The sequence below is a fragment of the Hippopotamus amphibius genome, chromosome 5, assembly GCF_030028045.1.
Source record: "Hippopotamus amphibius kiboko isolate mHipAmp2 chromosome 5, mHipAmp2.hap2, whole genome shotgun sequence".
NCBI lineage: Eukaryota > Metazoa > Chordata > Mammalia > Artiodactyla > Hippopotamidae > Hippopotamus > Hippopotamus amphibius.
In genome coordinates, this window is record NC_080190.1 from 164,161,064 (window position 1) to 164,177,841 (window position 16,778).

General features: G+C 44.4%; 1 long non-coding RNA gene across 1 annotated transcript; it reads left to right on the forward strand.

Moving 5' to 3' along the window:
- Positions 1-1,720: 1,720 nt before the first annotated feature.
- Positions 1,721-15,513, forward strand: LOC130853962 (uncharacterized). The gene is made up of 3 exons (XR_009053920.1): positions 1,721-1,800; positions 4,857-5,039; positions 12,152-15,513. It is a non-coding gene; the product is annotated as an uncharacterized LOC130853962 (long non-coding RNA).
- Positions 15,514-16,778: the final 1,265 nt, after the last annotated feature.

The following is a 16,778-nucleotide window of genomic DNA, read 5'->3' on the forward strand; positions in this document are numbered from 1 at the left end:
CTAATTACATATCATTTCTAAAATCTGTGAAAACACAATAACAACAAACAGAGCAAAGAAGAGAAAGGAATCCTGATCCATGGCCATTGATGTCCCAGTTAGGCAGACGTTCCAGGGACGACCTCCTGAGTGGGTGGAAGTAACTCAGGGCTGAGGAATACCCGGTCTCTCCCTCTCCCTCAGTTAAATGAAAGCAAAGTAAATAAATACACCCTCCCAACTACTCACTGATTCCTGAAATTCCCTTTCCCTGAAACATAGTTTATCTTTTCACTGTTAGAGATAGTTTATTTTTTTAAACTAGTGTTGTTGTTTAAAAAAAAAAAGTAATGTTTGTTCCTTGTAAAAGAAATTCAAATAGCACAGAGGGATATAGGGTAAAATAAGTCTCCCTCCTAGCCCAGATCCCTGTTTATTAAGCCCAACATTCTTCCCTAGAGCCTTTGGCGGGAACATGGCCCTGGTGACACCATGATTTCAGACTTTTAGCCTCCAGAATTGTGAGAGAATAAATTTCTGTTGTCTTAAGACACCCAGTTTGTGGTAATCTGTTACAGTAGCCCTCAGAAACCAATACAAGGATTGACTATGTTAACATTGATAAAAGACTTAATACAGTGTCTGGCCATGGTAAGTACTATATGTGTTTGTTGAATAAATGATGATGATGGTTTTTAATTATTTTATTTATTTATTTAGGCTGCATTGGGTCTTTGTTGCTGTGTGTGGGCTTTCTCCAGTTATGGTGGGCGGGGTTTCTTAGCACGGTGGCTTCTCTTATTGCAGAACATGGGTTCTAGGCATGCAGGCTTTAGTAGTTTTGGCACTCGGGTTCAGTAGTTGAGGCTCACGGGCTCTAGAGCACAGGCTCAGTAGTTGTGGCACACGGGCTTAGCTGTTCCATGGCATGTGGGATCTTCCCAGGCCAGGGCTCGAACTCGTGTTCCCTGCATTGGTGGGTAGATACTTAATCACTGTGTCACCAGGGAAGTCCCCAAATACATTATTTTTTATTTTATTTAAAAATATTATTATTATTTCTATTGAAGTATAGTTGATTTACAATGTTGTGTAAATGAATTCTTTTTTTAAAAAACGTCATGGTAGGGCTTCCTAGGTGGTGCAGTGGTTAAGAATCTGCCTGCCAATGCAGAGGTCACGGGTTCGATCCGTGCTCCAGGAAGATCCCACATGCCACGGAGCAACTAAGCCCGTGTGCCAAAAAAAAAAAAACAAAAACCTCATGGCAATTCCCTGAGGTAGGTGTTATTTTTGTTCCCATCTTACAGAGGAGAAAATTGAGGTTTGGGTCAAGCATGTAAATGAATGAAGCCACCTCCCTGTTCAGTATTTCATTTTTCTCATTGATTTGGGCTATATAATTTTAAAATGTCTCATTCAAGTAAACGTCTTTTGACACCCTTTAAATATGGACCGAGAAGTAACAGGACGGGCCAGGCTTAGGCTGCAGGCCCAGCACCTCAGTCTGTGCCTCATGCCACGTCTGGTGAATCTCCAGGGCCGCTGTCCTCTCTGCAGTGATGCCCTGATCCAAGCTGCCCTATTTGGGGATGCCACCATCTCAATCCACGCTTTCCAATGCTGGGAAGGGGGGGCTGTAATTTTCCTTCGTAGCCCATTGGCCTGAGCTGGTCACATGGGCATCAGCTTGAGCCGCAAAGATTGCTGGGAATTGTAGTCTTTCCACGTGTCTAGGAGGTGGAAAAGGAACTAGGGTTCGGAGGACGTTTGGCTTTGGCACGGCCGCAGCCTCCGGACGTCGAAGCTCTATTTTCTGAGGTAATTTTGCTTTAGAAGTTCCCATTGTGGACTTGCTTTTTACACGTGGTTTTTTGTTTTTGTTTTTCTTCTTTTCTTTAGTCGCGTCCGCTCCTCTTTCCCTCCCCCTACACCCCTGAAGCCTTACTGGTTAGGAGAGTCAGAGTCATCCCTCACCCGCGGGTTTCACGGGATGTGGGGCGGTAGGGGTGGGAAATCCAGGAGCTGAAAGGTACTGCCTCCCGATGCAGCCACGGGAATTGCTTTCCTGTAGTTACAGCCAGAAGGCCCGTCTTGCAGAGATGAATGCTGTGAAAGTCATAGGGTGTGGATAATGAAGGGTCTTAATTAGGGGTGGAAACCTATTGCCTCAGTTGGAGAGAGAAATTAAGGGAAGCTTGTCGATGCAGGTAGCAGATTACCCTTTTTATGGCGCTAAGTAAGTGCAGTCTCATTGGTGTTTCGGGAAACGTGGCGGTGTAAGCATTTTCCCAGGGGCTGGTCCTTTGTGGGTGCTGGGGAGGCATTCGACAGCCCTGGGTCCTTTCCATGGAGTTTGGAACGTGTTGGTTAAGCAATTATTAGCACTTGCTGTGTGCACAGTGACATGGGATAAGAGAGAAGACTGTGTTTACTGGAGCACCTTTTATGGGCTGCGAATAAACACCCCAAGCTGTCCTCTTCCCATTGAGGACCATCAGCTGAAAGAGGAGACTACGTTTCTCGCTGGGGAGGCTCATATTGCACGTTCTCAACCCCACCTGGCACCCTAGGTCTTGTGGAGGAAGGTGCAGAAAAGAGTGGTTACCTTGACGTCCACCCAGGAGAAGGTTGAGGTCATGTTTGATATGATTATGTATTAAGAAGCGAGAAGAACAATTTCTGGTCAGAAAAGCTAGTGAAATTGGAGGGCAGGAATTCTGTTATTTATTCAACATTTGTGAACTGAGCCTGTAGTAGGTGTTCAGTGTGTGTGTGTGTGTGTGTTTTCCCCAGAATTATTTATTGAACACCTACTATGTTCCAGGCACTGTTCTAGATCTGGGGGATGAAAAGCTGAACAAGAGAATTGCACCATCATGTCCCCTGGTCCACCTCTGATTTCAGCTGTACGTGCGGTGGACAGTCTCTTGCAAGCGCAGGTCTGCCTCAGGCTGCTAGTGTCCTTCCTATGACTCCAGCTGTGGGGTTTCTTTTTTTTCCCAACACAGTGGGAACTTCTTTGTCCTGTGAACAAGTGTTCACACCCAGGCACAGCCCTCAACGGTGGGGTGGGAGCTGGTGGATAAAGCCTGTAGCTTCCCATGTCTCAGGAAATGATGCTGGGAGGCCTTCTGTCACTTTTCAGGAAGTCCCGGGGAAGTAGAGTCCTCGTTACCAACACCGACCTCGATAATGCGTGCTTATATTGACTTTTTTTTCTTTCTTTCTCACTATCCCCAATCTCTTGCTTCTGCGTCCTGGTATCGCATTCTAGAATAAATGATGGGCTTGCCACCCTGGTCTCAGCCCTGGTTTCAGGGGAACCAAGCCTTGAAGGAGCCTGCCTTTTAGAGCAGCGCTGTTCAGAAGAAATACAATGTGAGCCACATACACAATCAAAAAACTTCTAGTAGCCACATTCATAAAAGTAAAGAGAAACGGATGGAGTTACTTCTAATAGTATATAATCTAATATACTCTCAATACTATCATTTCAACATGTAATCCATATAAAAATTGTATTTATTAGTAAGATACTGTGCATTCTCTTTGTAGTAAATCTTTAAAATTCGATGTGTGGTTTACACTCATGGCACATCTCAATCTGAATGCTAAAGTTTCATTGGAAATACATGCCCTGTATTTTGATTTTGTAAAATTATAGTTGAAAAGCGTATTCCCTTATGCAGGCTTTTCTAAATACAAAATAAGTTTTCCAATAATGAAATCATTTCCATTTTGAAATTGAAATTAATTGAAATAAAATAAAATATTCAGGTCCTCAGTAGTACTAGCCTCGTTTCAAATGCCCAATAGCTACATGTAACTGTTGCACAGACAGACAATACACAAAATAAATGAATAACACATATGCTGTGTTAGGTGGTGATAAATGCTAGGGAGAAAAATAAATGCAGGGAAGGGGGTTTACTAGTATTGGGGTGATGGTTACCATTTTTAGTTAGGGTTGCCAGACTTAGCAAATAAAAATACAGCACATCTAATTAGATTGGTATTTCAGATAAACAACAGAGAATTTCATTTTATTATTATTCTCTATTAAAGTATAGTTGACTTACAATATTATATTAGTTTCAGGTGTACAACATATGATGCAATGTTTTTATAAATTATACTCCATTTAAAATTATTGTAAAATAATGGCTATATTCCCTGTACTGTACAATACATCCTTGTAGCTTATTTTATGCACAGTGGTTTTTACCTTTTTAATTCCCTGTCCCTATATTGCCCCTCTCCCTCCTCTCTCCCCACTGGTAACCACTAGTTTGTTCTCGATATCTGTGAGTCTGTTTCTGTTTTGTTATATTCACTAGTTTTATTTTTTAGATTCCACATGTGAGTGATAACATACAGTATTTGTCTTTCTCAATCTGACTTACTTCACTAAGTGCAGTGCCCTCCAGACCCATCCATGCTGTTATAAATGGCAAAGTTTTATTCTTTTTTATGGCTGAGTAATATTCCATTTTGTGTGTATATGTGTGTATGCATGTATACATACCACATCTTCTTTATCCATTCACCTAGCAACAGAACATTTTAAAGTATAAGTCTGACCTATGCAAAAATGTCCCAAATATTGCATGGGACGTTCTTGTACTAAAGTTACTCCTTGTTTATCTGAGATGCACATTTAAATGGGCATCCTGTAGTTTATCTGGCAACCCTAAATAGGTAGCCAGCAGAGACCTTGCTGAGAAGGTCTCTTTGAATGCAGATATGGGGGAGGTGAGGGCGTGAGTCCCATGGGTGTCTGGGAGAGCAGGTGGAAGGGACAAATGCAGGGGTCTTCAGTGGGAACATTTTTGGTTGAGCAGAGGATTCACATGATATCACCTGTATTTGAGCAGGATCTCTGGCACTGCCATGGTGAGAACAGCTTGAAGGGGCCAAGAGCAGAAGCCGGGAGAGCCAGGAGGCTACTGCAGTAATCCAGGCTGGAGGTGACGGTGGCTTGGACTGGAAGAGGTCAGATTCTGGATGTATTTTGAAGGCAGAGTCGGGCACATTTACTGATTGGATAAGCGTGAGAGGTAAGTCAAGGACTCCTTGATATGTGCCCTCTGCCTGGAAGGATGGAGTTTTCATGTGCAGAAATAGGGAGCAAGGTTGAACATTAGGGGAGGGGCAGAGCTCAACAGTTTGTTTTGGACTTGGTAACTGGAGGTGCCTATTAGACACTCAAGTGGAGATGCCCAGTCGGTCAGCTGGAGTTCAGGTGAGACATTTGGCTGGAGTTATGTTGGGAGACAGAATTCAAAGCCATGAGCCTGGATGAGATCCCCAGGGGAGTGAGTCTGAGTCAGAAAGAGGAAAGATCCGTGGGCTGAGCAACTTAAAAAGTATTCTAATCCTCTCACCAAGCCCAAGAGTTGGGGCCTGTGAGAATTTACGTTTTATTTTCTTCTTTTTTTAAAATTTAAATTAAAATTAAAAAATTTTTTTGACGCATTAGGTCTTTGTTGCTGCATACGGGCTTTCTCTAATTGTGGTGAGTGGGGGCTACTTTTTATTGCAGTACACGGGCTTCTCATTGTGGTGGCTTCTCTTGTGGAGCATGGGCTCTAGGTGTGTGGGCTTCAGTAGTTGTGGTGCATGGGCTCAGTAGTTGTGGCTCACGGGCTCTAGAGCACAGACTCAGTAGTTGTGGTGCATGGGCTTAGTTGCTCCGAGCCTATGGGATCTTCTGGGACTAGGGATCGAACCTGTGTCTGCTGCATTGGCAGGCGGATTCTCAACCCTTTGCCACCAGGGAAGTCCCTCTTTGCTTTTTTTTAGGAAACTTTTAATTTTATATCGGAGTATAGCCGATTAACAATGCTGTGATAGTTTCATGTGCACAGCAAAGTAGCTCAGCCATACATATACATGTACCCAGAGAATTTCCATTTTCATGGGTGAAGGATTTGAGGCTTGGAAAAGGGAAGGAATGTGTCAGAGCTGGAGGCAGAACTTTCCTATTGGTCTCTGTTTCCTTCTTTCCCCATCGCTTCTCTGCATACATAAGCGAGAATGAGCTTTTCATTTTTAAATTATTTTTAGATTGTTTAAGTCATTTAAATGCACGGAATGTGAAAGGCACCATTTTAATAATTTTAAAGCATCTATAATTTAGTGGCATTCAGTCCATTCAAAGTGTTGTGCGACCATCAACACACTATAGTTCTGAAACATTTTCATCACCCCCAAAAGGAAACCCTGTATCCCCAGTCACTCCCCATCTCTCTCCTCCCAGACCCCCCACTAATCTGCTTTCTGTCTCTGTGAACTTGCCTATTCAGGGTCTTTCCTCTAAGTGAAATCATACAGTATGTGTTCTTTGGTGTGTGCCTGGCATATATCAGTACTTCATTCCTATTTGAATGGATATACTACATTTTGTTTCTCCATCATGCCATGATGGACATTTGGGTTGCTCCCTCCAGCCAGAATGACTTTTTCAAATAGAAGCCAGATGATGTTATTGTCTTCTCTCCCCGCCCCCAGCCCCCCCCCCCCCCCCCCCCGACCCTCCCAAAGCTCCCGATCACACTTGGGACCAAATGCAAAGTCCTTACCGAGACCCTAGTAGTCTTGCCTCCTCTGGCCTCTGCCTGCCTCCCCACCCCCAATCCCTGTTGTCCCCATCAGGGCAGCACCGGCCTCTGGGAAACTCCTTGCACAACCCAGAAGCCCCTTTCTCACTTTTGTGCTTGCTTGGTTTGCACACTCTTCCCCAGATATTCCCCTGCTCCAATCTCTGCTAAAATGTACTCCCCCACCCCCCATGCTCTTTATCCTGCTTTTTCTCTTCAGAGCATGTATCACTACCTGGTATTATATTACCATCATCCCTAGGTATCGTGGGGGGTTGGTTCCAGGACCAGTTGCAGACACCAAAATCCACAGATTCTCAAGTCCCTTGTTGGCCTTCTGAATCTGTGGATTTGGCATTAGCAGATACAGAGGGCCAACTTTACTTATTGAAAAAAATCTGCGTGTAAGTGGCCCCATGCAATTCAAACCCATGTTGTTCAAGGGTCAACTGTATATATAAGTACATATTGAATATAATTGCATATTGTAGATATAATATATTATTATATTGTTTGTTCCTCTGTAGAATATCGTTTTCACTAGAATGTAAGCTTTTGCTCTGCGCTCTGTGCCACTGTACCCTGAGGACTTCAGATAGATATTTCCAGCATGAATACTGCTGAGACCCAAAGTTTGCTTACTTGCTCATTTGCTGACTCCACTTTTCATGAGAGGTTCTAGCCTGGAAAACTTGCACGGGGCCTGGACACTTAAATTCCCCGTGGAGGCCTGGCCCTGAAAAGGAGTAGCAGGAGAAAGGGTTGCTTTCTGTCCTTGAGGAATTTGTAAACTAGCTACATACAACGTGCAAGTAGAAAAAAATTCAAAGCCAGAGAAGGACTGACTGGGGTGGGGAGGGGTGATGCAACATAGGTTTCCATCGAGGCTGCAGAGCTCCTGGTCCAGGAGACTAAGGAGCTGGCTGAGGCCATATTTCAATCACTTGCTAGCTGTGTGGTTTAGAGGAAGGCATTGGAACCTCTCTGAGCTGCTTGTTTGCTGTAAGTCCAAAAGAGACAGTGGGTATGCAAATTTTGATAATTTATTAGTAGTAAGGCGATTCATGCTAATTATTTTCATTGTTTTTATCTGAGTTTCTTCGTGATGCTGAATAGCACAGTTTGGGTTCTTTGGGTGCAAGCAACAGAAACAGAACTCTGGCTTTCTTAAATAAAAAAGGGCTTTATTGCAAGGATATTGAGGAGTTCTCAGAAGTGGAGAAAAGCTGCAGAACCTGGTCTCTGAAAGGGTAAAGACTACCTCAGCCCTAGGGATGTGGGTAACATTTGAGCCCATGAAAAGGCTTGTTGGGGAATCCATTCCACCTCTATTCAAGGAATAGAGCTTCTGATAGGCTTGGCTTGGGCTCAGTGCCCACCTCCTGGGCAGTGGGAGGAAGGTCGCCTTGATTGACAGGCCCACCAAGAGCAGGGAAAGGGATGTTTCCTCAAGTGGAAATTGGGGCTTTTTACCAGGAAAGGGAGCAATAGATGCTGGGTAGGGAAAACAAGAGACATCGATTAAAATAATCAAAGTACAGCATTTCCTGTGTACCTGGCCTTGTGCAAGGCTCCATGGGGAGCGGGAGGAAAACAAGTCTTGATGCTGAGAGTTTTCGATTTTTATTGCCGGTGGAGGGAGCCAGACTGGGGGTTTCTAAACTTGGGTATTCTTTAATTCCACAGTGTGTTGGGTCTGCCTGTTTGCTTAAAGCTCCCTCTTTGCAGTTCACATGATTCATTAGGCGTCTGGCCTTGTGTGGTTCAGGGTGAGAACGTGCTGTCAGCTCTCCCGACCCTGCTGCCCTGTGCCCCCTGTTCCTTCAGAGAGTAAGGATCCTCTGCAGAGCTGGGTGGCTGCTGCTTGCTCTCCTGTTGTCTCCTGGCTCAGGAGCTGCCTGGTGTCAGAAGCCACTTCTGAGTCATCCATGTGTGATGGGACAGTGGTGAATAGTTGGTGCCCTTTCATGTTTTAGGGCACATCCTGAGATGAAAACAAAGGCAAAGGACATAGATGCATTCCTGTTTCCTTTGGGCTTACAGATCCTTTGCCCAGATATTACTTTAAAAAATGACATTTATGGTTGCTTTTATGGTTAGGAAATGAATCCAGTCTCATTGTGGAGAACTTAAAAAAAAAAAACCCTAAAGAAGAAAAAAAATCAAATATTGCCCTTCATCCCATCATGGTCCTACCATGCAATGTCATCATGTTGGGGTCTATCTTTTATCATTCTACTTCGGTGCGCATATATGTTGAGGCATATATAATATATGGTATTTTTTCTAATTAATTGCCATATGGTAATTTTTCTCATTTATAATTAATATTTATTATTATTACTATTATTAATAACTTCTGGTGTCTATAGTCAGTTGCTCAACAGATCCTCAACATTGCCTTCTCAATTTGGTTGAACAAAGGAAGAAATGCACTGTTAATTTGCATCGTCAAGACGGGAAATGAAAACTGAGTCCCGACAGCATAATGGTTAAGAGCCTTACCTCTGCAGTAATAATCGTAATGTTTATAAAGCCTTTCCTCTGTGCCAGGTACTATTCTAAGCACTTTTTTATACTAAGTCATCTCTTCACAGGGAGCAGTGAAGGAGGCAGGATGATGAAAAAGAAAAACCACTCCTGTGTTTCTCCTTTACTCTCACACTCACAACACTTCTGACGCCAAATGTTTAGGTTTTCCACACCCAGCAATTCTCTGATGCCAGCTGGGTGACCTCTAGTTCAATGCAGTTCTGACATTAACTGGAGTTAGCACAGACTCCATAGGTTAAGGGCTCAGTCTGACAAGACTCCCCCCACCCCCACCCCCCGCCCCAGTGCCTGTTGCAAATCCAGGCTGTCTTCTGTGCTTCTGACCAACTGGCTATAAATCAGAGGTTCCCATGACCCCCTCTTTGGGTTCAGTCATTTGCTAGAACAGCTCACAGAACTCAAGGAAACACTTATGTTTACTGGTTTATTATATAATAAAGGATAAGATCAAGGACACAGGTGAACAGCTGGGTGAGGAGGTACATAAGCAAGGTCTGGAAAGGTCCCAGGCTCAGAAGCTACTGTCTTGGTGGAGTTAAGGTATGCTACCCACCCAAACACATGGGTTCACTAACCACCAAGCTCTTCGAATCCCATACTTTGGGGATTTTTGTGGAATCACATAAGTATGACCGATCTTTAATTCAATCTCCAACTCCTCTCCTCTTCCTTGGAGGATGGAGGAAGGGGCTGAAAGTTCCAAACTTCTAATCATGGCCTGGTCTTTCTGGTGACCGGCCCCCATCCTGAAGTTATCCAGGAGCCCACCAAGAGTCACCCCATTAAACAAAAGACATTCCTATCACCCAGGAAATTCCAAGGGATTTAGGAGCCCTGTGTCAGGAGCTAGGGTCGAAGACCAAATATTAGAACAAAAGATGCTCCTCCTGTTCTTATCACCTAGGAAATTAGCTCCTTTGGGTCTCAGGCGCTCTGTGCCGGGAACCAGGGACAGAGATCAATATGTGTATTTCCTATTATTTCACATTGAGGAGTACAGAGGTCACAGGACTCGCCCAAGGTCACACAGCTGCTGAGCAGCAGAGCTGGGATGTGAACGTGGCCACCTGGCTCAGGTTGGCCTGCTCTGGTGCACTGGCTCCCCAGAGAATGGGGCTTCATGAGGGTGGGACTGTGTTTCATCCACTGTTCCATCCCCTGGTGTCTCCCATAGATGCCCAATAAATATTTGTTGTATAGGTGAGTTGCTTTGAATCCTGGCTCTATCTCTTCCAAGCTATCTGAGTTTGGGGTCTTTTCTTAACCGTTCTGAGAAATTGGTGCAATCTGGGGGCAAGTTCTGTCATCTTTCCCTTCACAGTGTGTTCTGAATCCAGTCCCTTCTCACCACCCCCATCCTGCCATCTTGGACCAAGCCCTGGTCTTCCTCACCAGGACTTGTGCTAGAGCCTCCTAGTTAATCCCCCTACTTCAACCCGTGCCATAGTCTACTCTTTACACAGCAGTCAGAGCAATTCCTGAGACCACAGCAAAGATCCCATTTCCTCCTACCCCAATCCTCGCATAACTTCTTATCACACTTGGAATAAAGAACAGGCTCACAGGGTCTTCTGTGACCTCACTTCTACCTCCCCAAGCTACCCCCGGCTTTCTTGCTCACATTCTATGAAGGCATAGACTTTTCCTTGGATACATCCTGCTTCTGCTTCAGGGCCTTTGCATACACTATGCATTAATGCATGTCAGCACAAGCATGGAGCACTCTGGGCTGTTAACACAAGTAACTTGGGTGGAGGGGCGGGGGTAGGGAGGATCATTGATGTTTTCCTCTGTGGGTCAATGTGTTGTGTAAGTGGTTTTGGTGAGCTAGCCTTAATTTTGCAGTTTTAAAGAGGAATTTAATAAAGAGGGGGAAAGTCCCTTTTCACAGCCCCCATCCTCTCTTGGCTCTGGACACATGTTTTAGACCCCTTTGCAGGCAAGCTTCTTGGCTTTCTGTCTCCTCCTCATCTCCCACTCCCTCCAAAAACCACCGCATCATGTTTCTCAGCCCCACTGCTGCTCTTGAAGCCTCACCAGTGACTTCCTTTTAATTAGGCCAAGGGTCCCTTTCTGGTTCTGATCTCTCAGCTTCTCAGTAGAATTCAGGACTGTTCACCCCTCCCTCACTAAAATTAAAAAAAAATTTAATTGTGGCAAAATACACATAACAAAATATACCATATTAACCTTTTTTATGTGTACAGTTCAGTAGTGTTACATATATTTTCATTGTTGGATAACCAGTCTCCATCTTGCAAAACTGAAACTCTATGGCCATTAAACAGCAACTACTCATTCCCCTCCCTTGCTGCCCCAGGCAAGCATCATTCTGCTTTCTGTCTCTCTAGAATTTGACTACTCCTCGAGTGACCTCATGTGAGTGGAATCACATAATATTTGTCATTTTCTGACTGGCTTATTTCACTTAGCATCATGTCCTCAGGGAGCATCCACGCAGCAGTATGTGTCATAATTTTTTTCCTCTGGAATGCAGGATATTGCTCCAGTGTATGTATAACCACTTTTTTTTTATAATATTATTTTTAATTTTATTTATTTATTCATTTATTTATTTATTGCTGTGTTGGGTCTTCGTTGCTGCACACGGGCTTTGTCTAGTTGTGGCGAGCTGGGGCTACTCTTCATTGTGGTTCATGGGCTTCTCATTGCAGTGGCTTCTCTTGTTGCGGGGCATGGGCTCTAGGCACATGGGCTTCAGTAGTTGTGGCACATGGGCTCAGTAGTTGTGGCACACGGGCTTAGTTGCCCCACAGCATGTGGGATCTTCCTGGAGCAGGGATTGAACCCATGTGCCCTGCATTGGCAGGTGGATTCTTAACCACTGCGCCACCAGGGAAGTCCCAGCACCACTTTTTGTTTATCCATCCACGCACGATGGATGGCACTTGGGTTGCTTCCACCTTTTGGCCATTGTGAATGCTGCTGCTGTGAACGTGGGTGCACAGACATCTCTGAGCACTGCCTTCTTTTAAACTGTGGTTTCTTGCCCTTAGAGACAAGATGGTGGAGTAGAAGGACTTGAGCTCACCTTCTCTCACGAAAGCACCAAAAATCACAACTAACTGCTGAACAACCATCGACTAAAAAGACTGAAACCTGCTGAAAAAGATAGTCTACATCCAAAGACAAAGAAGGAGCCACAACAAGACAATAGGAGCGGCGCTTTTGCGATGTAATCAAATCCAATACCCGCCAGGTGGGCGACCCACAAACTGGAAAATAATTATATCGCAGAGGTTCTCCCACAGGAGTGAGAGTTTTGAGCCCCACATCAGGCTCCCCAGACTGGGGGTCTGGCATGGGGAGGAGGAGCCCCAGAGCATTTGGCTTTGAAGGCCAGTGGGCTTGAGTGCAGAAGCTCCACAGGACTGGGGGAAATAGACTCCACTCTTGGAGGGCACACACAAGGTTTCACATACATTGGAACCCAGGGCAAAGCAGTGACTCCATAGGACCCTGGGCCACACCTACCTGCGGGTCTTTGAGGGTCTCCTAGGGAGGCAGGGGTCACCCGTGGCTGACTGTAGGGGCAAGGACACTGCTGGTGGAGGCCCCAGAGAATATTCATTGGTGTGAGCTCTCCTGGAGGCCACCATTTTGGCATTGAGATCTGGCTCCACCCAACAGCCTGCAGGCTCCAGTGCTGGGACCCCTCAGGCCCAACAACCAGCAGGGTGGGAACATGCCCCCTCCCCCCACCCCCAACAGCAGACAGGCTGCCTACTGTTGTCCTGAGTGCACACCTGCCTCTAAACATACCCTGTGTCACGGCTGTGCCCACCACAGGGACAAGACCCAGCTCCACCTGCCAGGGGGTGGGCACCAGTCCTTCCCACAAGGAAGCCTGCACAAACCCCTGGACCAGCCTCACTCACCAGGGGGCAGACACCAGAAGCAGGAGGAACTACAAACCTGCAGCCTGAGAAACGGAGAACACAAACACAGAAAGTTAGACAAAATGAGATGGCAGAGAAATATGTTCCAGACGAAGGAACGAGATAAAACGCCAGACAAACTACTAAGTGAAGTGGAGATAGGCAATCTGCCTGAAAAAGAATTCAGAGTAACAGTAGTGAAGGTGATTCAAGATCTCGGAAAAAGAATGGAGGCGCAGACCAAGAAGATACAAGAAATGTTTAACAAAGAGCTAGAAGATTTAAAGAACGAACAGAGAGAGATGAATACAATAATTGGAAGAATGAAATATACACTAGAAGGAATCAATAGAAGAATAAATGAGGCAGAAGAATGAATAAGTGAGGTGGAAGACACATTGGTGGAAATCATTGTTGCAGATCAGAATAATGAAATGTGTTTTTGTCTGTTTTTTCTTTGCCTCTGCCTCTATCTCTTCCTCTCCTCTTTTTTCCAGTGAGTTTGGTATCATTACCCTCTTTTACATACAAGAAAACTGAGGCACAGCATGATTAGGTAACTTGCTCCAAGTCACACAGCCTGAAAGTGGGAGCTCTGGGACATACAACTCAACATCAAAAAACCAAATGAGCTGATTTTAAAAATGGGCAGAAGCCTGGAATAGACATTTTTCCAAAGAAGAAATGCAGGTGGCCAACATGTACATGAAAAGATGCTCACCATCGCTGATCATCAGGGAGATGCAAATGAGAACGAGATATCACTTCACACCTGTCAGAATGGCCATCATCAAAAAAGAACACAAATAACAAATGCTGGAGAGGTGTGGAGAAATGGGCACCCTGATCTCCTGTTGATGGGAATGCAAATTGGTGCAGCCACTGTGGAAAACAGTATGGAGGTTTCTCAAAAAACTAAAAACAGAGCTACCATAGGACCCAGCAATTCCACTCCTGGGAATATATTTGAAAAAAACAAAAACACTAATTTGAAAAGATACATGCAGTGTTCATAGCAGCATTATTTACAATTACCGAGATGTGGAAGCAACCTAAGTGTCCGCCAACGGATGAATGGATAAAAAGGATGTGGTGTATATATATACACACACCACGCACAACAGAATACTATTCAGCTATAAAAAAGGATGAAATTTGCCATTTTCAGCAATATGATCGGACTTGGAGGCCATTACGCTAAGTGAAGTAAGTCAGACAGAGAAAGACAAACACTGTATGGTACCACAGGTGGAATCTAAAAAATACAACAAGCTAGTGAATACAACAGAAAAGAAGCAGATTCACAGATATCGGGAACAAATCAGTTGTTACAAGTGGGGCAAGGGGAAGGGGGAGGGGCAATATAGAGGAGTAAGAGGTACAAACTACTGTGTATAAAATAAGCTACAAGCATATATTGTACAACAGAGGGAATCTAGCCAATATTTTATAATAACTATGAATGGAGCATAATCTTAAAAAATTGTGAATCACTATGTTGTATGCCTGTAACATATAAAATTGTACATCAACTATACTTCAGTAAAAAAAAACTCTTAAAAAATCTCTTAATAAAAGAAGGTGGGAGCTGGGATTTAAAGTCAGGCAGTCTGTCTTCAGAGCCCCGGTGCTTAACCATTAAGTTCTCCTTTCTCTGCAAACCTGTATCTCCTACCCAGTTCTCTCCCTGAATTGCTGTTGTTCAAACCACCCAATCTATGGTATTTTGTTGTGGCAGCCTGAGCTGACTCATACACATAGGTATGTCCAGGTGGCTTATTTATGACTCGGGGTGTGTTCTGAGTAGTTGAGCATCCAGTTCTGATTGGTTGGCTTCTGTGCTCTTCAGGTATAAAATATTTTGAGTATTACCCCTGCATGTAATTATAGGCTAACACACCTTAGTCACCCCACCCCTGTGACAGTGATCTGTTTGAGGGCAAGAACTATGTCTTACTCATCGATGTTTCCCAAGGCCCCAGTAAATGTTTATTGAATGACTGAATCCATCTTATTCTTCCTCCACAAATAAAAACATCATTCTCGTGAAGGACATAAAGCTCTGGGCATCCCTATGTGATTTAATATCCCTGTCCTCATTTTTGCCCTGGTTTTTCTGGGTATGTTTCTTGGTATGATTCTAGGTAGGGCTAGCCCTGGGCAGGAGGGTCCTGCCCCACATTGAAAGTGTGACCTGAGGAGCTGTAAAGCCATAGGATCTGGATGAAGGCAACTCACATGTTATCATGCACGCATGTGCCTGTACTGTGTGCATTGCAGTCGTCTTCTGTGTAATGGTGAGAGAATTAGAAGCTTGAGAAGGTAGAAAAACATTTAAATATCAAAGAAAACCTTATTCTTCTACAGAAGTGGGGTGGAATAATAGAAAGAATACAGACTCTAGTATCAGGAGATCTGAGTTTAGCTTTGGATTTTACTACTTACAAATCTAAGTTATTACCTACTAATTAAAGTATATCATTTACATGAGCATCCACTCTTTGTGTTGTATGTTTTATGGGTATTTATATATTTATGTATTTATTTTTTTAACTTATTGGCTGTGTTGGGTCTTTGTTGCTGCTGAGGGCTTTCTCTAGTTGTGGCGAGTAGGGGCTACTCTTCATCGTGGTGCGCAGGCTTCTCATTGCGGTGGCTTTTCTTGTGGAGCATGGGCTCTAGGCACGTGGGCTTCAGTAGTTGTGGCACATGGGCTCAGTAGTTGTGGCTCACGGGCTTTAGAGCTCAGACTCAGTAGTTGTGGCACATGGGCTTAGTTGCTTCTCAGCCTGTGGGTTCTTCCCGGCCCAGGGACCGAACCGTGTCCCCTGCATTCGCAGGAGGATTCTTAACCACTGCGCCACCAGGGAAGCCCCCGTTCTATGGGTTTTGACAAATGTGTAATGACTTGTATGCCCCATCACAGTATCATACAGAATAATTTCTCTGCCCTAAAAATCACCGATTCTCCACCTGTTCATCCCCATCTCTCCCCAAACCTTTGACAAACGCTGATCTTTGTGCACACACCTTACAGGCAGAGTGTCCTTGCTGAGTAGCAAATGCATTGTTCTCGGTGCTGGAAATCTGACTATTTCCTTCTAATCTCCCCCGCCCTGGGTGAGAATATGCAGTAAGACCAAGAGAGTTGGTTCTTCTCCCAGGAGCATTCATTGCTTTGCCTCCCCATTATAAGACTATAGTAGCATAATAATGTCGACCCTGCAGGGTTGTCATAAGGATTACATGTATGAAAAATGGAAACCTCTCCAGATGTTAGCTATCAGTGGCATCTCTAATTTTGATTTGGGGTAACTCCATTAGAGAAAAGTTAGTATTTATTTTAACATGCAAAAGCATTTGCTAATCAAATGTAGGGACTGCGGGGAATGTTTAACTTATAGAATGAGCTTTTAAAAAACAATTAACAGCTGCCATTTGTGAATTAATGTGCCACCCAGCTGGGCTATTCCCCCAGGCTTAATCCTCACCTCCTGTTCTCCTCCGGCTCTGTCATCAACAAATGCATTTATCTTTCATGGCTTCTCTCATTTCTTTTTCTTTGTTTTGTTTTTTGTTGTGGCTGTGCCACACAGCATGTGGGATCTTAGTTCCTCAACCAGGGATCGAACCTGCACCCTCTGTGTTGGAAGCGCGGAGTCTTAACCACTGGACCACCAGAGAAGTCCCTTCTCTCATTTCTTGTTGGGTAAATTCCAAATCTGTCTGCAGTACTATCCTGTCA